The sequence below is a fragment of the Oryx dammah genome, unplaced genomic scaffold (assembly GCF_014754425.2).
Source record: "Oryx dammah isolate SB20612 unplaced genomic scaffold, SCBI_Odam_1.1 HiC_scaffold_11, whole genome shotgun sequence".
In the NCBI taxonomy this organism is placed as follows: domain Eukaryota; kingdom Metazoa; phylum Chordata; class Mammalia; order Artiodactyla; family Bovidae; genus Oryx; species Oryx dammah.
The window spans coordinates 43,979,239-44,002,603 of NW_024070195.1; the positions used below are offsets into that span (position 1 = coordinate 43,979,239).

At 45.2% G+C, this 23,365-nt stretch overlaps 1 protein-coding gene across 1 annotated transcript in view; it reads left to right on the plus strand.

The window, feature by feature from the left end:
- LRRC1 (leucine rich repeat containing 1) overlaps nt 1-23,365 on the plus strand; it is a 131,920-nt gene that overhangs the window by 25,331 nt on the left and 83,224 nt on the right. The gene's annotated exons all lie outside the window — the stretch shown is intronic.

A 23,365-nucleotide genomic window follows, 5' to 3' on the forward strand; every position in this document is an offset into this window, starting at 1 on the left:
ATATAATCCAGGCTTATGTTATTCTTGTATCCATTTTTTTTTTTTCTTTTGATCTTAAATGAAAATATCTTTGAGGTTCTTGGAGTATCCTGGGCCCTCAGCACTGGTCCTCCTGGGTTGAAAAGCTCAGGGGAGCCCCTGGCACCCTGACCTTGTGCTGACCTTGATTGTTCCACCAGTTTCCATTCCCCCCATTTTCTCTTCATTGGTCCAGGGCACCCTAAGAGGTGTTCCCACATCCCTTGGTGAGTTCCACATGCTCTGTTTAGGGACATACCTGCTTAGGGACACAATCCCCTGAGGGCCACGCGATTTCTGTGGCTGTCCATTTTGTATCCTCAGTTACTCTGAGACTATTGTATGGTCCCGAAGACCATCTGAGAAGTCACCACTTGCTTTTTCCGTCTTCATGTCGCTCTCTGGTCTTTTCCAAGTTGTTGGGCCCTGGTGGCCTTTCTCAGATTCTGTGCAGACCTCTACTCTGTTTTTAAAAACAGTTAACTTATTTTTGGCTGTGCTGGGCCTGCATTGCTACACAAGGGCTTTCTCTAGTTGCAGTGCGCGGGCTTCCCACTGCGGTGGCGTCTCCTGGAGCATGGGCTCTGGGCACGAGGGCATCCGTAGTTGCTGCATGCAAGCATAAAAGCTCCACAGCGTGTGGACTCTTCCTGGAGCAGGGATCAAACCCCTGTCCCTGGAGTTGGCAGGCGGATTCTGGAACGCCAGGGAAGTCCAGACCCCTGCACTTAAATATAGTGATGAAGGGGAACTTTTTCAGTAACTGTAGTGGTCCCTTTCAAGCTGACTTTGGAAAGACTCCAAGGTTAATGCTTTGCTTTCTGATACTAGGCTTTTAAAACATTAAGAAAAAAAAAACTTTTCTTTTTTTAATGTTGTGAGAGCATTCTGTTCTTTTCCTTTTTGAATGGAGCCCATCAAACATATTTAGGTTTTTGTCAGTAATTATTTTGAACTAAAACTTGTGAAAGAAATTATAATCACCACACTTGTCATGAATTGAGAGACTGTTTACTCTTTGTTCTTCCCCTGGCTGTATATTTCTGGGTCCTGTTAGGAACAGCACGTCCACTGTTCCAATGTCAGGTGGCTGGTAAGGAATACGGCTCCTTGACAAGAAGAACATAGCAATTGAGAGAGGAAAATTGCAGAGGAGCCGGGAGGATGCAGGAGCCGCAAAGGCTCCGATGCCAGCGAGAGACCAGGGAAAACGGTTTATTTTTATTTATTTATTTATTTTTTACTCGCGACCGGGAAAACGGTTTAAACTTGCTTCTTGAGTGTTTAAACCGATGGGTGATCCTAAAATAAAGCCCCACCCCCACCCCAGAAATCCAGAACAAGTACCATTGAGTGAATCCCACCCTTGGAATGGAGGAGGTCAGGGAGATATAGGACAAGACTTAGTCTGGCAGTCCTGCTGTGGCCTCATCAGAAGGATGGCTTTGGCATTCTGAGAGCCAGGAACACTGCTGGCCTCTCCAGTGTGCTGACAGGTGAGTGGCCTGGAGCAGTGACAGTGTGTCTTCCTAGAGGTGGCTGGGGAGCGAGAAGCCAGCACCTGGGGGTTGCTGAGCTGCAGCCAGGTCCTGGAGGGTTGGCTCAGGTTTCCGAGGATCACCCGGGATTAGCAGACGAATGGCCACCTCATCTGTCCCTGGCCACGTACTGAAATCTCACTGGCACTGAATGCCCGCTCACTTCACTTGTCCATCCTAGGGCCTCTCCGAATCTGCTTTTTCGTAAAAAAAGGAAGAATGGCCACACAAAGGATTCATCCTCTCCTCTTCTTGTTCTTGATCTGGCAGACGTGAAATCCACACGTGTATTCTTGGGAGATGTGAGGGTGTTCCCTGCAGTGGGGAAGGTTGAGCCCTGTTTAGGTGGGAGCCTCCCAAGCACTAGAAAGGGCTTGAGCAGGTGCAGTGGTGAGAGGTACGCCAAAGCTTCTTCCAGCTTAGCCGTCACCGACATACAAAGAGATCGGATGTCCAGATGCATCGCTTAAGGTCAGACTCCGAACTGTCCGTGTCCTTGGTCCTTTGGGAGGTCATGGCAGCCTGAAGCCGTGGCCAGCCTGCTCCTGGTCTGCGGCCTCACAGTGCTTCACCCAGACCTGCATTCTGTAGTAGGGAAGGACGGTGTATTCTGTTACAAGTGTCCCACTAAAGGGATGTTGCCTGTAAGCTTAAATTCTACATAATGGCCCATCTCTGGCAACCCTGACTCCCCAGTAGTGAGTATGAAGCTAAAATATCTTTGTTCAAGTCACAGGCAGGAAGATCTTGACCAGCTCCCAGCTCATCTGTGCCTGACTGCAGGAAGGAAGAAATTAACATACTCCCTCTGGAGGCTGACGGGAATCAACAAATGCTTGACTTGACTGCCTCCCCTTTTGGTACAAAGGAAGCCTAACTTCTGACTCAGGCGAGATGGTCTTTGGGACATGAGGCCACCATCTTCTCAGTCTGCTGGCTTTCCTAGTGTAGTCACTGTTCTTTGCCCCAACAACTCATCTCTTAATCACTGGCCTGTTGCGTGGTAAGTAGTATGAGTTTGGACTCAGTAGCAATTCCCATTCATAGTGCCATTCTCATCTGTGTTTGTGTGTGCGTGCGGATACCCACGTGCTCAGTCACGTCCGACTCTTTGCGACCCCATGGACTAAGCCCAGCAGGCTCCTCTGTCCATGGGATTTCCCAGGCAAGAATACTGGAGTGGGTTGCCATTTCCTTCTCCCAGAGATCTTCCCAACCCAGGGATTGAACCTGTGTTTCCTGCGTTGGCATGCGGTTCTTTACGACCCAGCCACTTGGAAAGCCCCCACTGTTCTCATTTATGAGGTCTGATTTTTGGATTTAAATACAGAACAAGAGCCTTCAATTAGCATGGAAAGTACGGATAGGAATCAATTAAGATTCCGTATTTTTTTAAAGTTCTTTGTAGCTCCTGAGGGAGGACATAGTCCTTTCGTGGAGAGCTTACTGTGTTGCTGCCTGCATCCTTGCGCAGAAGCCAGTGCTGATGCTGTCTGGCCAGACTCTTCCTTTATCTCCTTCCTTCCAACTCCCGTGAAAAGTCAGCTGTGTTTTTGACATCCGTCTTGATCAGGCTTATTTTCCTCCTCAGTCACCAGGGGATGTGTCGTCGTGTTCGTTCTTTTTGGCAGCTTTTTGGTCTTTGTTGTGGCACATGGGCTTCTCTTGTGCGTGGAGAGCAGATTCTAGAGCACGTGGGCTCAGTGGTTGCAGCACGGGGGCTTAGCTGCCCCACGGCTCGTGGGATCTTAGTTTGCTGACCAGGAAGTGAACCCGTGTCTCCTGCACTGGAAGCGGTTTCTTAGTACTAGACCGCCAGGGAAGTTCCATGACATCATGGTATGACTTGATTTTGACTTGACCCCAGATAACCTGCTGATGGCTTGGCTGCTTCTTGCAGATGCAGTCGTGTCTGATTCTTTGCGACCCCATGGACTATACAGTCCGTGGACTTCTCCTGGCCAGAATACTGGAGTGGGTAGCCTTTCCCTTCTCCAGGGGATCTTCCCAACCCAAGGATTGAACCCAGGTCTCCTACATTGCAGGTGGATTCTTTACCAGCTGAGTCACAAGGAAGCCCCAGGGCTAGTATAATTATAAGCCAAAGAGCAGATCACAAGTTGTTATCTAAGAACCTTGGTATGTTTTGACTGGAAGGAAAAACATGCCCAAGGGAAGTTGAACTTGCAGAATCTCAGGGTCAGAAAGGTACTTTGTAAGTCAACTTCCCATCTAGTCCGTCTGATTCCATCCTGAAGCCACACTGAGCAGTCATCTAGCCTGTTTGAGCAGGGAATTCACTGGGTCCCCAGAGGACTCTGCCATGTTTCAGTTCAATTATAGACGGATGTTTTTCTTTCTTTGCTTGGGCCTTACTGAGCAAGTCTGATTCTTTCACCATGTGACAGGTCTTCAGATACTCATAAGCCATTTGATAGTCCCTGCAAATCTTAACTCCCTTTTGGCTCATCACCATTCTTGCTGTGCTGGTTGCTCTGTCCCGAGCTTTTTGCAGCATCCTGTGCAGTTGCCGTTGTTGCCTGGTAACCACGCATGGGGGAAGAGCGTGACATTGTCCTTAGACCTTTGATCTGTATGGTTCTTATGTATACTTCATAATGGCAGTAAGTTTCAAATCTTGCATATGTGGTGGGAGAAGATGCACTTAATCTTTTTAAAAATTGAAGTATCATCAATTTACAATGTTGTGTTAATTTCTGGTGTACCGCAAAGTGGTTCAGTTGTACACGCCTGCATGCCTGCTGAGTTGCTCAGTCATGTACGACTCTTTGCGACCCCATGGACTGTAACACACAAGGCTCCTCTGTTCATGGGATTCTCCAAGCAAGAGTACTAGAGTACTAGTCATTTCCTTCTCCAGGGGATCTTCTTGACCCAGGGATCGAACCTGGGTCTCCTGCATTGCAGGTAGATTCTTTACCATCTGATCCACCAGGGAAGCCCTCAGTTATACATGTATATGCATAAATGCATGTTGTTTTTCGTATTCCTTTCCATCAGGTAAATCACAGGATATTGATTGGGCATAAAGACTTCTGCGAGGTTGTGGCATTTGGGGTGAGAAGCATGTTCCTAGCTGGAGAAAGGTGTTGGAGACAACGAGGGGGACCTGTCGCATAGCAGATGGTTCCCTGGGGCTGCAGATGTGGGGACCGAGGTCAGAAAGGCCACTGGGGCAGTTGTGGGCAGAGGGTAACTGGATGTCAGACTTGCAGCCTGGGGAGCCTGGGTGTGAGGGGTGGTTTGGATGCCTTACGTACCATGTAGCCCTCCTCGAGTTCAGTTCAAATGACTGACTGCTCCCTGGGCAGTTCTGTGGGTGGCATGCAGTACGAGGAAGCACTTCACAAACTGCCAAAACCTACAGAAAATGACGATGCTGTCAGTAGAAGGCGCCCAGGTTATGAGAGCCAGACTGTGTACCTCTGGGGCTTGCGTCTTGTTCTGTGAGCAGGGGTCAGTTGCTGGGGGCTTCGAGAAGACCCATCCAGGCTCCCCGGGGGTCAGACAAGCTGTGATGAGCTGAGGGGTACCCTGAGCTTCCACCCCTGACCTGCAGGTGCGCATATGGAACATGGACCGCCGCTTGAGAGGTGGGTGGTCTTGGTTCAAGGCTAGGGAGAGAGACATGGGCAGTGTGCCTCACTCGCTCGCCTTCCTTTCTCATCCTTAGACTCCCAGGCAGTGGCCCTGGCAGGGAGCCTGAGTCCCTTTGGTTTCTGGAGCACCAAGGCCTGCGCTACTGGTCATCACAGGGCCAGGACTCTGTAGGGGCCGCTACCCAGAGGGGCTCTGTCTGCATGGGCTCTGCCCTCCTCTGGGCGGGCCTCCCGCCTCCCCGCCCACCCGCCTGGGCTCCACCCTCCTCAGGGGCGGGCCTCCTGGCCTCCCCGCCCACCCGCCTGGGCTCCACCCTCCTCGGGGTGGGCCTCTCACCTCCCCGCCCACCCTCCTGGGCTCCACCCTCCTCAGGGGCGGGCCTCCTGGCCTCCCCGCCCACCTGCGTGCCCCCCACCTCCCCGCCCACCCCCGTGCCCGACTGAAGTCTCCTCTGACTTTGCCTTCCCGAGGTCCCCAGGCTTCCCCGAAATACTTCCAGCCCTTTCAGGTTGGTTTTCATTCACTCTTTTGCTTTATTGTGTTTTGGATTATTTGATGAGCTGGAAGTAGCTGCTTTTGAATTTACTTGCCTTATTTGGATGGTAGCTCTAGTACTAAGTAGACTGGGGTGACTGGACTTGTTAACTAACATCTAAAGTCCCTTCTCCAGGTCCTGTAGGCGTTTGGTCTCAGCAGTCTATTGATATATGTGTGATAATGTCTTTTTGTTTGTGGTCTTTCTCTGCTTTTGAAAATAACAGAAGTCCTTGATATGTATGGATGTGGTCCTCATTTAGCACCTAGCTGCATCCTAGCAGGATCATCCAAGGGCATAATGCTGTGGTTGGATCTATATATTTTACATTTGAGAAGCTTTAGTAGCTTAGGTATACAGGTTTTTTTTTTTTTTTTTTTTTTAGTGTATGATTCAGTTTATATGAAATATCCAGAAAAGACAAATCCATAGAAACAGAAAGCAGATCAGTGGTTTCCAAGGGCTGGAGAAAGGGAGGTTTGGGGAGTTATTGTTTACTGGGTGCAGAGTCTGGTTGGGATAATGAGAAAATTCTGGAAATAGAAGTGGTGGTTGCACAGCACTGTGAGTATACCCAACACCACATAACTGTGTACTTAAGAACAGTTAAATGGATACATTTATGTTTATATATTACTACAGTTTTTTTTTTTAAAAGACCAGAAGGTCACAAAACAAAGTTTAGCTATTGATGTTTGAGTGGTAGAGTTACCAAGATCACGCCTTCTTTCCTCTTTAAAGCATGCTGCTCCTTTACGGGGACGTTGCTTATGATTGGCTTCGGTTTATAGAGTGCTGGAGCAGTGTGTAGTCCATCTGAGTTTATCGCACTGCAAAGCCTTCTGATGCGAGAGCCCCTTGATCTCTGGGTGGGGACCCTGGTCGGATGACACCCCGTCCCTGTCAGCGTGTGGTTACCATGCTGGCCAGAGGAAACGATCCGCCTCTAGGCTTCACCCGGGTCAGGAGGGGGTGTTTTATGGAGGGATATTAGTGGTAATTACCGCTAACATTTGGCAGGCGTTTCTCTTAGGCCAGCACTGTTCTGCGTACTTGACCTGGACTTGCTCATACGATTGTCACTGCCATTCAGTGAGGGGTGGGTGCTGTTATGACCCCTTTTACAGATGGAGATACCGGGGTATGGGGAGGCTAAGCAGCTTGCCTGAGGTCACACAGACAGCGAGTAACGTGGGGAGCCAGCTCTGCAGACGTGGGGCCCCACAGTGCTTCTTGACCCTCTGTTTACCATAGCAGACAGGTGGGGACTTTGGACCTGCGTTTGGACCCTGCCGCTGACGCCTGTGTAAAGGGCCCAGGTGTTGCTGCCCTGTGCTGCCCTTCCATGATTTGTGAGCTCCTGGTAGCTGCTGGGCTTAGGGTGGTTTTTAAGATCCAGTGAGGCAATGTTTATAGAGCCCCCAGCCTGCTACCTGGCACCTTAGGGGCATTTCTTATTTAGTTTAGAGTTACTTTTGTGAAAAGTAAAGTTTTGAAGTTTTTGAAATTAGACTTTCAAAATCCACTCTGATCACGTAGCATTTTAATTTTAAATCTCTTGGACCTATGCATATGAGAGGATTGACCTTGAAAGAAGTGATCAATCAGTAGCCAACCAGTAGTCAGCAGTGCTGCGGAAGGTGCTTTCCAAAGATAAGGTGATGCCGGGTCAGGCTCAGATTCCATTGGTGCAGATAGAATGGATGGATGGTGCTGATGGGACCCCACGGCAGGGGTGAAGGGATGACCTGGTGTCCTTTTATTAGACGCACCTGGGTAAAAAGCTGGACTCTGGGCTGGGAGCTGGAGGCTGGGGAAGTGATAGCACAGAACTTACTGGAACCCTGAAGCTACCACAGAAAATTGCCCTGGGAGCTTACGGGGGGTAGTTCTCACCATTATAGCAGGCCACCTGGGAGCTCTTGCTTGTTTCCTGGGGTCCAGGAGCTAAAGGAAGGCAGCTGCCTCTCCTGCTTCACTCTGGGATACATTCAGGAGTTCCCTTGTTCCTGAATGTTCTTTTTGGTCACAGGCTGCAATGGAAGGTTTCCGACTCTGCCAACTCGTGAGGTGATGCACTGAGTAAACTCTTATCCTGCAGAGATGACTGGCTGGCAGCGTGAGCAGTTGCCAGGACCTCTCTGCAGAGCTTGGCGGCAGCAGAAGAACCAAGTCCTTAACTGTTGGGCCAAGTGAGTGGAGTGGCTGGTGAGGGGAGGGCTGGGTTGGGGGGGGGAGCTGGGTACCCCCAGCCCCGCTTATGTCCCGATGTTGGGCCAGTGCCAGGCACGTCGCGTGGCCTCTGACCAAGGTTGCTGGCAAACAGTAGGAATAAAATCTAAAGCATGTTGAAAAGCACAGCCTGAAGAAGTGGCTGGGAGAGAGCTCTGCCTGCCCTCTCCCCACGCAAAGCGTTTATTTAGATGGAGACCGTGGGGCCGAGTGTTTTCTGGGGGACACTAGTGGTTTCTCTTGTTCCTTACAGTAGGGTGATTCAGAAAGTTTTCAAAATTAGGCGTTGTGTTTGTAGTTCTTCATCTGGATTAACACTGGAACTTAGTATCTGTTCAGTCTGTGGCGCTGAAACGTGGGGACGGGCAGGAGCTCCGTCGTGTTTTTGCGTAACTGTTTGGGAGTTGCTAGGGAATCTGCTCTCAGTTTTTTCCATCTTGCTTCTCGCTTAGCTGTCGGGGCAGCCAGTAGGAAGCAGAGTGCATTTAATGTGTGTGAGAAGTTTGAACATGAGAGAGAATCTCCTTTGAAGACGCCAGGCCACTCTCACAGGAGCTAAACACACTTGGGAACCCGAGCCTATCTAGGCGGAGCGAGACACTCATAGTGAAGTTCCTGAATTATGAAATTTTAGTCTTGAATTGTGATTACAGACATGCCAAAGTACATGTTAATAGCTCCTATGTATTTAGAATATATTACAAAATGTTTGCAGGGGGTGAACCCTGCAGCAGCTCATAAAACATGGATTCTGGGCGTCTGTCAAATTCACTGGTTCCCCCCACTGCCCCAGAAATCTCTCGATAGTGGCTTACAACAGTGTGATCATCTCCAGTGTTTTTGAGGATAAGAGACAAAGTCCTTTTCTTACTTCTTTACTTAAAATTAGTGTGCACTGAAACTGTTGTCTGGGCAAAATGACTGTCTGGGAAGGCCTTACAAATAGCTGTGAAAAGAAGAGAAGTGAAAAGCAAAGGAGAAAAGGAAAGATATAACAGAATGGGAAAGACTAGAGATCTCTTCAAGAAAATTAGAGATACCAAGGGAACATTTCATGCAAAGATGGGCTCGATAAAGGACAGAAATGGTATGGACCTAACAGAAGCAGAAGATTAAGAAGAGATGGCAAGAATACACGGAAGAACTATACAAAAAAATCTTCACGACCCAGATAATCACGATGGTGTGATCACTCATCTAGAGCCAGACATCCTAGAATGGGAAGTCAAGTGGGCCTTAGAAAGCATCACTACGAACAAAGCTAGTGGAGGTGATGGCATTCCAGTTGAGCTGTTTCAAATCCTGAAAGATGATGCTGTGAAAGTGCTGCACTCAATATGCCAGCAAATTTGAAAAACTCAGCAGTGGCCACAGGACTGGAAAAGGTCAGTTTTCATTCCAATCCCAAATAAAGGCAATGCCAAAGAATGCTCAAGCTACTGCACAATTGCACTCATCAAAACCCCTGGACGGAGGAGCCTGGAAGGCTGCAGTCCATGGGGTCGCTGAGGGTCAGACACGACTGAGTGACTTCACTTTCACTTTTCACTTTCATACATTGGAGAATGAAATGGCAACCCACTCCAGTACTCTTGCCTGGAGATTCCCAGGGACGGGGGAGCCTGGTGGGCCGCCGTCTATGGGGTCGCACAGAGTCAGACATGACTGAAGTGACTTTGCAGCAGCAGCAGCAGCAGCACATGATAGTAAAGTAATGCTCAAAATTCTCCAAGCCAGGCTTCAGCAATATGTGAACCGTGAACTTCCAGATGTTCAAGCTGCTTTTAGAAAAGGCAGAGGAACCAGAGATCAAATTGCCAACATCCGCTGGATCATGGAAAAAGCAAGAGAGTTCCAGAAAAACATCTATTTCTGCTTTATTGACTATGCCAAAGCCTTTGACTGTGTGGATCACAATAAACTGGAAAATTCTGAAAGAGAAGGGAATACCAGACCACCTGCCCTGCCTCTTGAGAAATCTGTATGCAGGTCAGGAAGCAACAGTTAGAACTGGACATGGAACAACAGACTGGTTCCAAATAGGAAAAGGAGTCCGTCAAGGCTGTATATTGTCACCCTGCTTATTTAACTTATATGCAGAGTACATCATCAGAAACGCTGGACTGGAAGAAACACAAGCTGGAATCAGGATTGCCGGGAGAGATATCAATAACCTCAGATATGCAGATGACACCACCCTTATGGCAGAAAGTGAAAAGGAACTGTAAAGCCTCTTGATGAAAGTGAAAGTGGAGAGTGAAGAAGTTGGCTTAAAGCTCAACATTCAGAAAACGAAGATCATGGCATCTGGTCCTATCACTTCATGGGAAATAGATGGGGAAACAGTGGAAACAGTGTCAGACTTTATTTTTTGGGGGGGCTCCAAAATCACTGCAGATGGTGATTGCAGCCATGAAATTAAAAGACCCTTACTCCTTGGAAGAAAAGTTATGACCAACCTAGATAGCATATACAAAAGCAGAGACATTACTTTGCCGACTAAGGTCCGTCTGGTCAAGGCTATGGTTTTTCCAATGGTCATGTATGGATGTGAGAGTTGGACTGTGAAGAAGGCTGAGCGCCGAAGAATTGATGTTTTTGAACTGTGGTGTTGGAGAAGACTCTTGAGAGTCCCTTGGACTGCAGGGAGATCCAACCAGTCCATTCTGAAGGAGATCAACCCTGGGATTTCTTTGGAAGCACTGATGCTAAAGCTGAGACTCTGGCCACCTCATGCGAAGAGTTGACTCATTGGAAAAGACTCTGATGCTGGGAGGGGTTGGGGGCAGGAGGAAAAGGGGACGACAGAGGATGAGATGGCTGGATGGCCTCACGGACTCGATGGACATGGGTCTGAGTGAACTCCGGGAGTTGGTGATGGACAGGGAGGCCTGGCGTGCTGCGATTCATGGGGTCACAAAGAGTCGGACACGACTAAGTGACTGGACTGAACTGAACTGAACTGAAAGTGCCGTTACATGTCACCTTAGAAGGTTAGGGGCCATTCTTCTGTTTTATTTCCAGTCACATTGATGGACATTTAAAAATTCCTCCTGTGTAATCAAATGTTCTTTGCACTTTTTCATTGCATCTCCTCCTTTGAGCATCCCAACAGCTTCTCTGTTCTTAATAGAGAGTCTTGTCCCAGCCCCCTCCACCCCTGTCAACATCGGATCAAACACAGGCTCTCCTGCCAACCAGAGACCAAACCAAGGGCTTCCTTTCTCAGTTGAAGGTCAGCATGGCATGAAGGGCACTCAGCAAGTAGTGCCCAGTAGCCCAGGATGTGCTGTGCCGACCTTCACACGTCTTCAGGCTTCAAATCCAAGACATGGTTTTATACTGACATTCATGTGAACAATTATATTTTGTGTCTGTTGTAACAAGAAGTCACACAATGACTGTTTTCACAGTGAGGTATCTCCAAATAAAAGTTCCACGTGGAAGGGCTTGGAGTCTTTGTGAGGTTTCTCTAATGGACGCTTCCTCCACCTCAGGACCCAGGCTGGTTTGGGACACCGTGGAGTTGGTGGTGTGATTTCACTGGGACCACTGCTGAATATTCAGGGGAAATGACGCAATACAGTCTGATTTGTTCAGATTATATAGAAAAAGACTCACAAATTAGGCCTGTCATTATTCTAAAGATATCAAGCCACAGAGGTATTGATGAGTTTTGTGGTTAGCAAAAGAGACTCTTGCCCAGAGTTTTGAGTGACTGTGGTCTGGTAACTCAGAGTTAATAGCGTGCTGTTAATTCATCGGTGACCGGATTCCTCCAGTTCTTGCTTGCTATCCGGAAAGATCAACCCTTGGCTAGGGTGCTCTCAGTTTATTTATTCCTTCAGGAGGTGGAAAACATCAGCGAGTCGGCAGTTGGCAGAATTCTGTTCATCCAGGGTGGGCCTTCATTAGTGTTGCCTGTATCTTTTCTTAGTTGAGCCTGGAAGAATGCAGAGCATTGATCCAAATGTTGGTATATTTCTTGAGAAAATTTAGTAAGTCTTCCTAATAGTTTTTCTGAATAACCCATTCTTAAGTGGTGTCTCATTGGAAACTGATCTTACTGGTGTGGCGTGATTGACCATAAAATAGCCTGATTTTTTTTTTTTTTAACCTAAAGAAGCGTATCAGGTGTAGCTAAAGACAAGACATTTATTACCCTTTCACAGTATTTTGAACCTCACTTGTGATGATTCCACTTTGCCCCTTGTGTTTTAACTGCTGTTTGTGTCAACTCCTGGGCGTCTCCTGAGAGTAAGAACTGCATCTGTTGACGTCTTTTCCTCCACTTCAGAACCCTGTGTGTGGGTTCTGTGTAGTGCCTGCTCCTGTTGTTAGCTTGGAAGAGTTGTATTGAATCCAAGACAAAACGTCCCCCAAACAGGATTTTATTCCACTTGAGTCACGTAATGCCTTCCTGAGTACAATGTGTGAAAAATTCAACCTTATTCAAAATCCTGTGTCAAAATACGAGACCACTTTAATAATCTGAATTGATTATCTGTTTGACTTCTTGTTGGAAGAGCTGTTTTTTGGTGCGTAAGCTGGTCTTAGTGCCTTCCCTTCAAGTTTTGCTTGAAGTCAGTTCAAGCTTAAAGGAAAATCAACTCTTCCTTCATATAAATAGGCTTTGGATTTTTATGGTACAAAACATCGGCACCCCACAGCCGATTGATCCTTATTCATTGAATTAAAATTATTTTTTCCCAGATTTAACTTTTTAAAGCAGTTTTCCCCCCTAAAATTAGTATTGCGTTAAAAAATTGATCGTTTATTTTTGGCCGCACTGGGTCCTTTTGGCTGCATGCGTGTGCTGTAACTGCGGCGAGCAGAGGCTGCTCTTCGTTGTGGAGCTTTTCACTGCGGTGACTTCTCTTGCCGTGGAGCATGCTCCAGGTGCGCCAGCTTTGGAGGCTGCAGCACTTGAGCCCAGTAGTTGTGGCTTGCCGGCCCCAGAGCGCGGGCTCAGGAGCTGTGGTCCACAGGCTTAGTTGCTCCTTGGTGCGTGGAGTCTTCCCAGACGAGGGATCGAACTCGTGTCCCCTGCATTGGCAGGCAGCTTCTCATCCCACTGTGCCACCAAGTAAGTGCCAGCATTACTTTTTTAGCATAACAGGCATTATACAGTTTATATACTTTTGCATTTTTTCATAATCCTAGAACACACGGATTTATCATATTATTAAATATTCTCTAGAAACACTTTTAATGGTCATGCAGTAACTCATTACTTGACCAGCCTATATTTAATCCTTCCCCGTTGTTAGGTTTCAGGTTGACATCTCTTTCTTTCTGTGGTATCTGATCCTCCCACGCTGGCCCTCGCCTGCCCAGTCCACATCTGTCCCTCCTCTCTCTGTGCCACCAGCCTGCCCGCCAGTGCCCATGGCTTTTCCCTCACTCAGGTTCTCGGCACAGGAGAACCTCGTACTCTCAATGAATGTTTCTCTTCTCCAAACCATTGCCAATACCTCTCCCATCCTCATCCACAGACTTCTGATCACAGCACCATAAATGAAGCATTCCCGGTTTTATGATTCTCACAGTGATTCACAACTGAGCTATTTTAATCACTGAGGGCATTCGTATCCTGCTTACTGTTCATTCATGACGCCAGCTTGATAATGTAATGAAAGCACCTTGAAAATGTGAAAATTTGTTAGCAAATAAGAGAGGGTAAAATGGTTAGTAAAGACCAGAGACAGAAAAATTGGAAAGAGAAATATTCCAAGTAGAGTAAACACCTTCGTTGTAAGCGGTCACGTATACATGCCAGCTCTAGTGGGAAGCTCGTTTGCTTTTCTGAACTTTGATTTGCCTGTGACCTTCTGGGGCCACTCAAGGAGAAGAACACGCACTCTTTGTTGCCTGAAGAACTGGACCTGTGCCACTCAGTCAGGAACTGATTGAAACATTGTGTTTTAGAACAGGAGACTTTTTTTCCCTGTAGTCTGTTCCACTTACTTGTCTTATGGACGAATCAGTGAGCAGGGAAATAGATTTCTCCCGCTTCCCATTATAGAGAGGGCGGCTAGTGTTATTGGAGAGACTGAACCTTTTATCTCATTTCATGTTCATCGTCTGTGCACTGGTCCAGACAGTGGGACATGGACATCAGCTTCCCATTTTGTGAATCAGCATTCTAAATTCTTGACTCTCTTTTGAATTTCATCGTATGTCTATCTAAAAATCGTTCAGAGACTTCGAATTGCCAGTTGAACAGACAGTGTGGGAAGTCTTTTTTGAAATCTGCCAGGGCTGCCCTGTTGCGGGGGATGTTTCCTCCTTTGCCTCCAAAAGTAGACCGAGCTTTTTCTTTATATACATGTCCCTTTTGCTCTGACATATTGTAGACTTGGATGAAGGCGGGAGGAGAAGGGGACGACAGGGGACGAGATGGTTGGATGGCATCACCGGCTCAATGGACATGAGTTTGAGCAAGCACTGGGAGTTGGTGATGGACAGGGAGGCCTGGCGTGCTGCAGTCCACGGGGTCGCAAAGAGTCAGACAGGACTGAGCGACTGAACTGAACTGAACCCCGTTCTGTGTACTGGTTCCTGTCTTTCAGCCTTTCCCCTGGCCTTAGGCTTTCTCTGGAGCTAGCATTCCAGGCCCAGGTGCCCCCAGAAGAGAATCTCTTTCCAGCTGTCTGGATCTCTTCCCCATCACACCTGGTCTCTGTGCCTGGACTGCCGTGCGGGCCCCTCAGCCTGTTGCTTTCTTTCCCCACAGCACTGGCAGCGTTGTAGTCTGACCTAGCCCTGGTTCCCACGTCCCGGGCCTTTGTTTCACTTTGCTCATTAGAGTATAGTTTCCCTGATGTTTTTTGTTTGCCAGTTACCTGAGAATTTATTATCTTGTGATCCTCCAACGTGGGTATGCCTTGGAATTTTCCTGAAAGAATGTTGTTAACTGGTAGTAGCATCTGGGAGCTGAAATCTGTTTCCTCATCAGTGAACTGGAGATGAAAGCCTTGCCCTCACTGGCACATGTAGCAGTGTACCCCATGGACTGTAGGCCTCCAGGCTCCTCTGTCCATGAGATTATCTTGGCAGGAATACTGGAGTAGGTTACCCTTTCCTTCTCCATGGGATCTTCCTGACCCAGGGATTGAGCCTGCATTTGCTGTGGTTCCTGCATTGGCAGGCAAATTCTTTACCACTGAGCCACCTGGGAAGCCCAGTGAAATAAAAATGTCCAGGAAAACTCTAATTTGAAAAGATACTTGCACCCCCATGGTCACAGCAGCACTTCTTACAATAGCCAAGACACGGAGCAACCTAAATGCCCGTCTACAGATGACTGGATAAAGGAGGCGTGGTGCATGTATACAGTGGCATACTACTCAGCCATAAAAACGGAAATAATGCCGCTCTGCAGCAGCATGGACTGACCTAGAGATTACGGAAGTGAAGTCAGACAGAGAAAGAGATATGGTATCTCTTATATGTGAAATCTAAGAGAACAAGACAGTTGAACTTAATTTATATAACAAAAACACACTTGCAGACACAGAACACAAGTTTATAGTTGCCCACAGGGAAAGTAGGGTGGTGAGGGGGGATAGATTAGGAGTTTGGGATTAGCAGATACAAACTACATAAACTAGATAAACAACAGAGACCTCCTGTTTGGCACTGGGAACTATATTCAGAGTCTTTTAATAAATAACTATAATGGAAACCAATCCGAAAAAGAACATGAATGTGTGTGTGTAACTGAGTCATTTTGCTGTACACGAGAAATTGACACAACATTGTAAATCAACTACACACTTCAATTAAATAAAAAATTGTGGGTACCTAGCTTTGGTTCAGTTCATTTTAGTTCAGTCGCTCAGTCGTGTCTGACTCTTTGCGACCCCATTAACCACAGCACGCTGGGCCTCCCTGTCCATCACCAACTCCTGGAGTCCACCCAAACTCATGTCCATTGAGTTGGTGATGCCATCCAGCCATCTCATCCTCTGTCGTCCCCTTCTCCTCCCACCCTCAATCTCCCAGCATCAGGGTCTTTTCTAGTGAGTCACCTCTTTGCATCAGGTGGCCAAAGTATTGGAGTTTGAGCTTCAACATCAGTCCTTCCAATGAACACTCAGGACTGATCTCCTTTAGGATGGACTGGTTGGGTTCCTAGCTTAGTCTTTCATTATCAAGGGGGATTCCTTCTTTATCAACATCTGTCAATTCTGTGCGCAGTTTGACATCCTTATTGAGATGTAATTCACAGGCCATACAATTCCCTCACTTAAAGTTCATGATTCAGTGGTTTTAGTATATTCGCAGGGTTGTGCAGCCATTACCACAATAAATTTTAGAATATTTTCATCGCCCCCAAAAGAACCCCATACCCCTTAGCAGTCATTTCCCATTTCCTAGGCAACCACTAATCTACTTTCTGTAATTTTATTCGTTTTTAAGTGCATGCTTGTTATATTGTGGGCTAATAGGATTGTCATGTTTTTTATGGTACATTGAAGATATTTTGAAATGCAGTTCTAACATTTTTAGAACTAAAAAGAGCCCTTCGATCATTTAATGCTTATTTTTTACAGAAACAGAGGACCAGGGAAGTCAAGTGATTCCCCTGGGGACATTCCCATTCCACACCTCTTTACCAAAACACAGTAGAAAAAGTATCTTATTAACACTTGTTTCGTCAGTAGTTCTTATTTTTGAGTGTTTGCTGAAACCCTTTCAAATTCAAATTCTGGATGTGAGATATGATCCTTTGAATTCTCTGCTTTAGCTAATGGATCTTTTTATTCTTCTGTGAATATTTCTTGGGTCTTTTCCTTTTAACTTTCTCATGTGTTAAAAGTCATGTCTTAACCAAACTTTATCCAGTATATTATTACATTTTCTGTTTAGGTTTCCTTTGGAAAAGTCGTTAGTCCGTGGTGAATCAGAGTTTTATAGGATAGTCTGTCTGGTTCTTATACGTGGTCCTCTGTGGTACCTCTGAGGCCCCTACCTCATTTTACAGTAGACCATGTAATCTATCAGATTTTACCCCTTCCAAGCCTCTTTTCAGTGTGATTTTTGCTCTTCTTTCCATCTACCAGTGGAGACTTATTTCCCCATTCCCCTCACTGTGGCAGAAGTGACATAGTGCAGATTTCACGGTTTCGGCTCTGAGAGTCCTCCCGGACTCTTTGCCTCTTTTGAATGCTGGTCCGAGAGCTGCTGGATCATATGGCAAAGGAAAGAGGCCTGTGGAGAGCGGAGGAGCTCCAGCTGGGTGTTGGCCCAAGTAGCAAACCATAAGCTGAGGCCGGGGTGGTGGTCTTCCTGCCCCTCTGAGCCGCTCGCTGAGTGAAACTGCATGAGTGAGCTCAAGTGAAAACAGCAGGCCCACAGAAATGTGAGGAATTTCAGAAAATCGTGTTGCTCTTGAGTCACTGAGTTTGAGATGGTTTGTTGTGCAGCAGTGACCGTTCTATATAGATGTTTGCTCTGTAGCAATGTTGAGATGACTACAGAGTATGATCCGAGTGGAGTCCTTAACTCACTGCTGAGCACAGAGAATCCCACAGTAAAGGGTGACGGTTAATGGCTGCGGCATGATCATTCTAATGTTACTGTGGTTACTGTTGGCCTTTTTATTTCTCCTCCTCCAGACATTGTGTCGTTGCTTTTCATTATCATCACCTCTGTCAAGGCGAAGAGTTTGATGTCATTAGTCCTAATTGTCTGGCGTTTTTTTCTTTCTGATTAATCACTAGTTTAAAACTTTTAAAACTTCTCTTATTGTGAAATAAAACACATATATTAATAGTGCACAAAAGCATAAATATACAGCTCACAACAAATTATAAAATGAAAACCTGTGTAGCACTCAGGATAGAAGGTTTAGAACTGGCAGGACTCCTGAAGCCCATCTCATGCCCTTCCTGACCATGTTTCCCTCACAACTAGAAGTAGCCGCTAACTTGATTTAATACTAATCACCTCTTTGCCTTTTTTAAAAATAGTTTTTACCACCTCTGTACTCATCTCTAAACAAAGAAGTTTAGTTTTGGTGATTTTTCTACATTACATAAATGGAGTAATATAGTGTGCCTTCTTTTGTGTCTGATTTTATTTGCTGAATATTATTTCTAGATTTCTCTGTACTCTAAGAGTAAGTGTTTATTTTCATTGCCATGAAAAATTTCATTGTAAGAATATATTTCTGTCAGATGTACTATTGATGGGTATTTGGGTTATTTACAGTTTTGGGCAATTATGAACAATTCTGTCAAGCACATTCAAATATATAAAATATACTAGAATAATATATGTGAAAGTTTTTTTTTTTTAAACAAGTATGCAAAGTACATACCTAGAAGAATTTCTGGGTAATAAAGTCATGATCACTTTTTATAAGTCTCATAGTGAAGAACATTGCCAGGTGATAAAAATGATAGATACTGTAACATGATTATTCTCACCTGGAGATTAGAACCATTGGTTTACAGTGTCTTTGCCAAGATGGTTGACCACAAAGGCAGTTCAGGTCTTTGGGGACAGGGGTGTGATGAGACTTAGGTGGAAAGGGGTCAGCGTTTAGTTGAGGGGTTGAAAAATGGAAGTAGTCACTCAGTCGTGTCCGACTCTTCACGACCCCATGGACTGCAGACCACCAGGCTCCTCCGTCCATGGGATTCTCCAGGCAAGAATACTGGAGTGGGTTGCCATTTCCTTCTCCAGGGGATCTTCCCGACCCAGGGATTGAACCCGGGTCTTCTGCATTGCAGGCAGGCTGTTTACCACCTGAGCCACCAGGGAAGCAGAGCTGAAGGGCTAGAAGACGCCCAGGAGGAAGTCTGTGAGTTAGTCTGGTGTCCTGACAGCTCAGAGTCAGATGGCTTTTCAGGAGTTTAGTCCCATTCTTTAAACTCATCCCCCAGGTGAGCCCGCAACAATGGTTCATCTTTCCCCCACCTTATGGGGACGTCTGGGGAGACTGTTGATCCTTGGCCATATGGTGATAGAAAAGGACGCAGCTCTTTTAAGACTCCTATTTCCTAAGAAGAAGGGAGAGGAACTAACACTTTATCAAGAGAAGGAAAAAGAATCTTGTTAGAAATGGAGAATGGGAAAAAGAAACATTCTGTTCAACCAAATTAAAGACTCTGTATCTACTAAAAACAATGGTGGCTATAAGAAGACGGTGGTGCGGCATCGCAGGCCAAGGCAATTTGGGTTTTTTTGCATGTCACTGTACAGAATGTGCTCGGTGTGGGCCAGGGCGCTGTAATCAACACGGTGCGGTTGAAGAATGGTGTCTGTGTGCCCCATCACACGACTGCCCTGCCGAGGCGCCCTGCCAAGACTGCCGTGGGAATTGTTCCTGTGGGCCCTGGCTCATCCCAGAGAAGGCAGAAGGGTTTATACACTTTTGGAGTTTTCCTCCGTGACTATCTGCAAGTCCAACACTTGAAGATTTAAGCAGTCTTAGTGATACTTGTCTCTCTCTTACAGAATGTACTTGATTTAAAGCATTTGTATGCCAAATTAGGGTCCCATCAGGATAATGAGGGAAGGATTGAGGAATCGCTGTTTTCATTGTGGGATGCTGTTGGATAGGGCTGTTTCTCTATCTGGTCTGTGTGTCCCCAGTTGAATAAAGTAGTATTTGTGACAGGTCCTTTTTGAGGATGTTTTTAACATGCAAAGCAACTTAAATTTGCTTGCTTGAAATTAGGATTTCAAGTTAGGATTAAATTAGGATTTCTGTTGAACATTGGGATTTGAAGCTTGTCATTTCCACAGGCATAAAACTAGCTTATTATCCACTGACGATCTAAAAGTCCCTGGTTGACTTGGTTTCTTGTATTATTTCTGAACGGTCCTCGAATGTATGGATTTGGTGATGGCTTTTGTGCTGTAGCTTTCCTGGAAAACTAAGTGAGCTTTTCATGGCTGAGTAAACACATCGATGCATTATGAAACTGTCAGACTCTTTTGAACAACTGGCATAAGCTCTGTTATTCAAATGTGACTCTTTTGAATGGCTTTTGTGTCAGCTAATGCTTTAGTATAACCCACATAAAGAAATTTCAGAATCTTTCCTTAAGAAGTTAAATTTCAGCTCTATGATTGAAGAACTCCAAAGGATTAGTCCTTTTGTTGAGCACGCTCATTATTATATATAACCAGTTGGTAGCATTCATTTGATGAGATTCATAGTTCATTTAAAAATATCTTTTTTGTTAAAAAGTAAACTTGTTCCTGCATTTCCCTTGTCTCTTAGCTAACTTTCCCGTTCTCTTGTCAACAGGACATGTGCTTTTCCATCACGTACCTGCTGTTTTGTCTTCTTTTAAAATTATACTTGCATCATCAATCTCTTTGAAGTTCTCTGGTGTTTATAGTAATCGTTGGTTGCTTAATATTGAATTCTTACTAACAAGCTAATCATTTCCCTTATTTGATATGCTTTTCATTTCTAGTGATAAGAATGCAGAAACATATTGTGCACTGTAGCTGCTTTTTCTTGTTTTCAATTATGTTGCAAGAACAGATGCCCAAAAGCATTGGTACAGTGTCAGTGGACTTGAAAACTTTTTATGTTTTGTATTGCCCAATTGGTTTCCAAAAGATGATGCCTTCTTTTTGATTATGTAAGTTACAGTCCCTTTTACCAAAGGAAAAAACCGACGAAGCTTATTAAATGTTGGCAGCCTTCATAACTATCATTTGGAGTACCCTGTTGTCTTAGTGGAGATGTTTTCTTTTGTAAATTCAATTTCTATTTTTAGCGAGGTACTATATGCAAATAATTTTTAAAAATCCCATAAATCTCTTGTCCTCCCCTCCCCTACTCCAGTGTCTTGCTTTTGAGAACCCCCAGCTCTGGGATTTTTTATAACATTTGCTTCCACATTGCTAAATGGCTTGCTTTTACAGTTTGATTTTTACCTAATACTATTTAGTTATTTACTGATTTCCTTCTGTGGAAGATGAGTCTTTAGCACTTAAGGTTTCTTTCCTATCCTCTCACTATTGACATAATATAAAATTTGTTTTTAACAATATTTAAATATTAAAATATTATGACTGCATAAATATTGTTCATAATCAAATCTTGTATTTTGACTATATATCTTCTTTTACTCTGTATTTTTTTCTGGAATTAATAACTCCTTCCTTTTTTTGCTTGCTTTGTTTTCTGTATTTCATTTTCCAATTTGTCACCAAGTAAATTTCCTGATATTTCCAGACACGTCAGATAATCCCTCACATGTGTTTTTATTTTTTTTTCCAGGCTCTCCTCTGAGAGCCCTTGTATTTTCTTCAGTGTAAACTGGCTGCTCTTGAGACCTGCTGCTTGGCTGCTGTCCTGGAATGCCTTCACTGGTTTAGCCTCTGTCTCCTTCTGTTTGGTTGATTCTCTGGTTTCTGAATCTCAGATCTTCCTCATTTTAGATTTGCTTCCACATTTTGATGGCTTCTTGGGAAAGGTGCAAGGAAGATAACTTTTTTGAGACCATGTATATCTGAGAATGTCTTTTATTTGTTTATCATACCTGATTGATAGTTTGGCTGGGTATATGAGTTTGGGTTGGAAATGTTTTCTTGGTATTTTGAAGGCATTGCTCTGTTGCCTTCTTACTTTCAAGGTTGCTGTTGAGTCCAATGCCATTTCTGAGCCCCAGTCCTTTGTTATTACCCCCTTCCCCTTCTCTCCACCCTTTGGCCTCTGGAAACTTTTAGAATCATCTTATTTCTGGAGCGATATTCTTTGGTGTTCCTATATGTTTTGTTTCATTCATGTCATTGGCCACATGGTGGGCCTTTTTAACTGGAAACTTATGCTCTGCAGCCTGTATGTTTCTGTCTTTGGAATATCTGTTCATTGGATGTAGTACCTTGTAACCTTATCCTCTAATTTTCCTTTTTTTTTTTTTTCCCCTCTTCTGTCTCTCCATCTCTTTGTCTTTCTATTGTCCCTTCTGGGAGATTTCTAGCTTTATTTTTCATCTTTTTTGTTGGATTCTTACCTTGACGCTGCACTAGTTTTTAATTTCTTAGGGTTTATTTCTTCTTCTTTTATGGCTGCTTCACCTCCTCTTATTTATCCGTGTCTGAAGAATCTTGGCTTTGTTTAAATGAGATTCAGGCACATGAATTAAAAAAAGAGCACTGAAGCTCTGAGTGCCTGAATGGGACTTATAACCTGGGGCTTCCCTCTTGTATAATCTGTGTCTGTAAGTCTGTCTGTTTTCTTGCTGAGAAACCTGGCTGCAGGGAGAAGGGGGTAGATCTCATGGAGCAAGCTCTGACCCCCTTCCTGTTTCCGGTTGCGTGCCTCATCCCTGATTTTAGCTGGTCTTACAGTCAGCTCTTCTGGAGGAAATTTCCAGTCCTGTGCTTAGTTGTGCAAGCCAGAGGAGGGGCTGTGGGGACTTAATTGTCTTTTTATCCAAAGTGAAAGTCGCTCAGTTGTGTCGGACTCTTTGTGACCCCATGGACTATATAGTCCATGGAATTCTCCAGGCCAGAATACTGGGGTGGGTAGCTGTTCACGTCTCCAGGGGATCTTCCCAACACAGAGATTTAACCCAGGTCTCCCACAATGCAGGTGGATTCTTTACCAGCTGAGCCACAAAGGAAGCCTGAGAATACTGGAATAGGTAGCCTATCCCTTCTCCAGTGGATCTTCCCAACCCAGGAATCGAACCCGGGGTCTCCTACAGTACAGGCAGTTCTTTACCACTGAGCTCTCAGGGAAGCCCCTTCCTTCAGAGACACCTGTACCTAATCTCCATAGGCTACTCACTCCACAGGCTTAAAGTTCAGCTTTGTTTTGACTCTTTTGTTCGCTGCCATTTTATTCATCTGTTTCCTTGCTTCAAGGATTTTGTCACATGTCTAGTTTGCTTTTCACCTCCTCTCATCTTGAATTGCCTTTATCCCTTTATTTTGTATTTTTATCTCTGTGTCCATCTCCCTATAAACTCCTTTAATGCTGTTTTAGTATAGTTTTTAAAGGGTGTGGGGCAGAAGGCATTTGCCCTGTGTGCCATGGTTAAGGCAAGGACCCAGTGCAGGCTCTTTTTTAGATTGACCAAAAACATTTCCTTTTCTCCTACACACACTTGTGGGATATTTATATATTTCTGATGCACAGGAATTTCTTTTGAAATGTTTAAGAAATATTTTATTCTAATTTTCAAATATCTTGACTTAACATAGCAGATTTCATACCAGTTTCCGTAAGTAGAAAATGTGACCACCTACTGGATACTTTAAAGGAGGCATTACCGTTCTCACTGAGTTACTTGTTCATTGTGGACATTTTTTAATTTTGAAATAATCGTTGCTTGTGCCCAGAAATGTCTTGCGTGCCTCATTCACCCCAGTGGTTACAGTGTCACAGGACTGTGGTACCATATTAAGATCAGGAAAGTGACATTGGTACAGTCCTTCA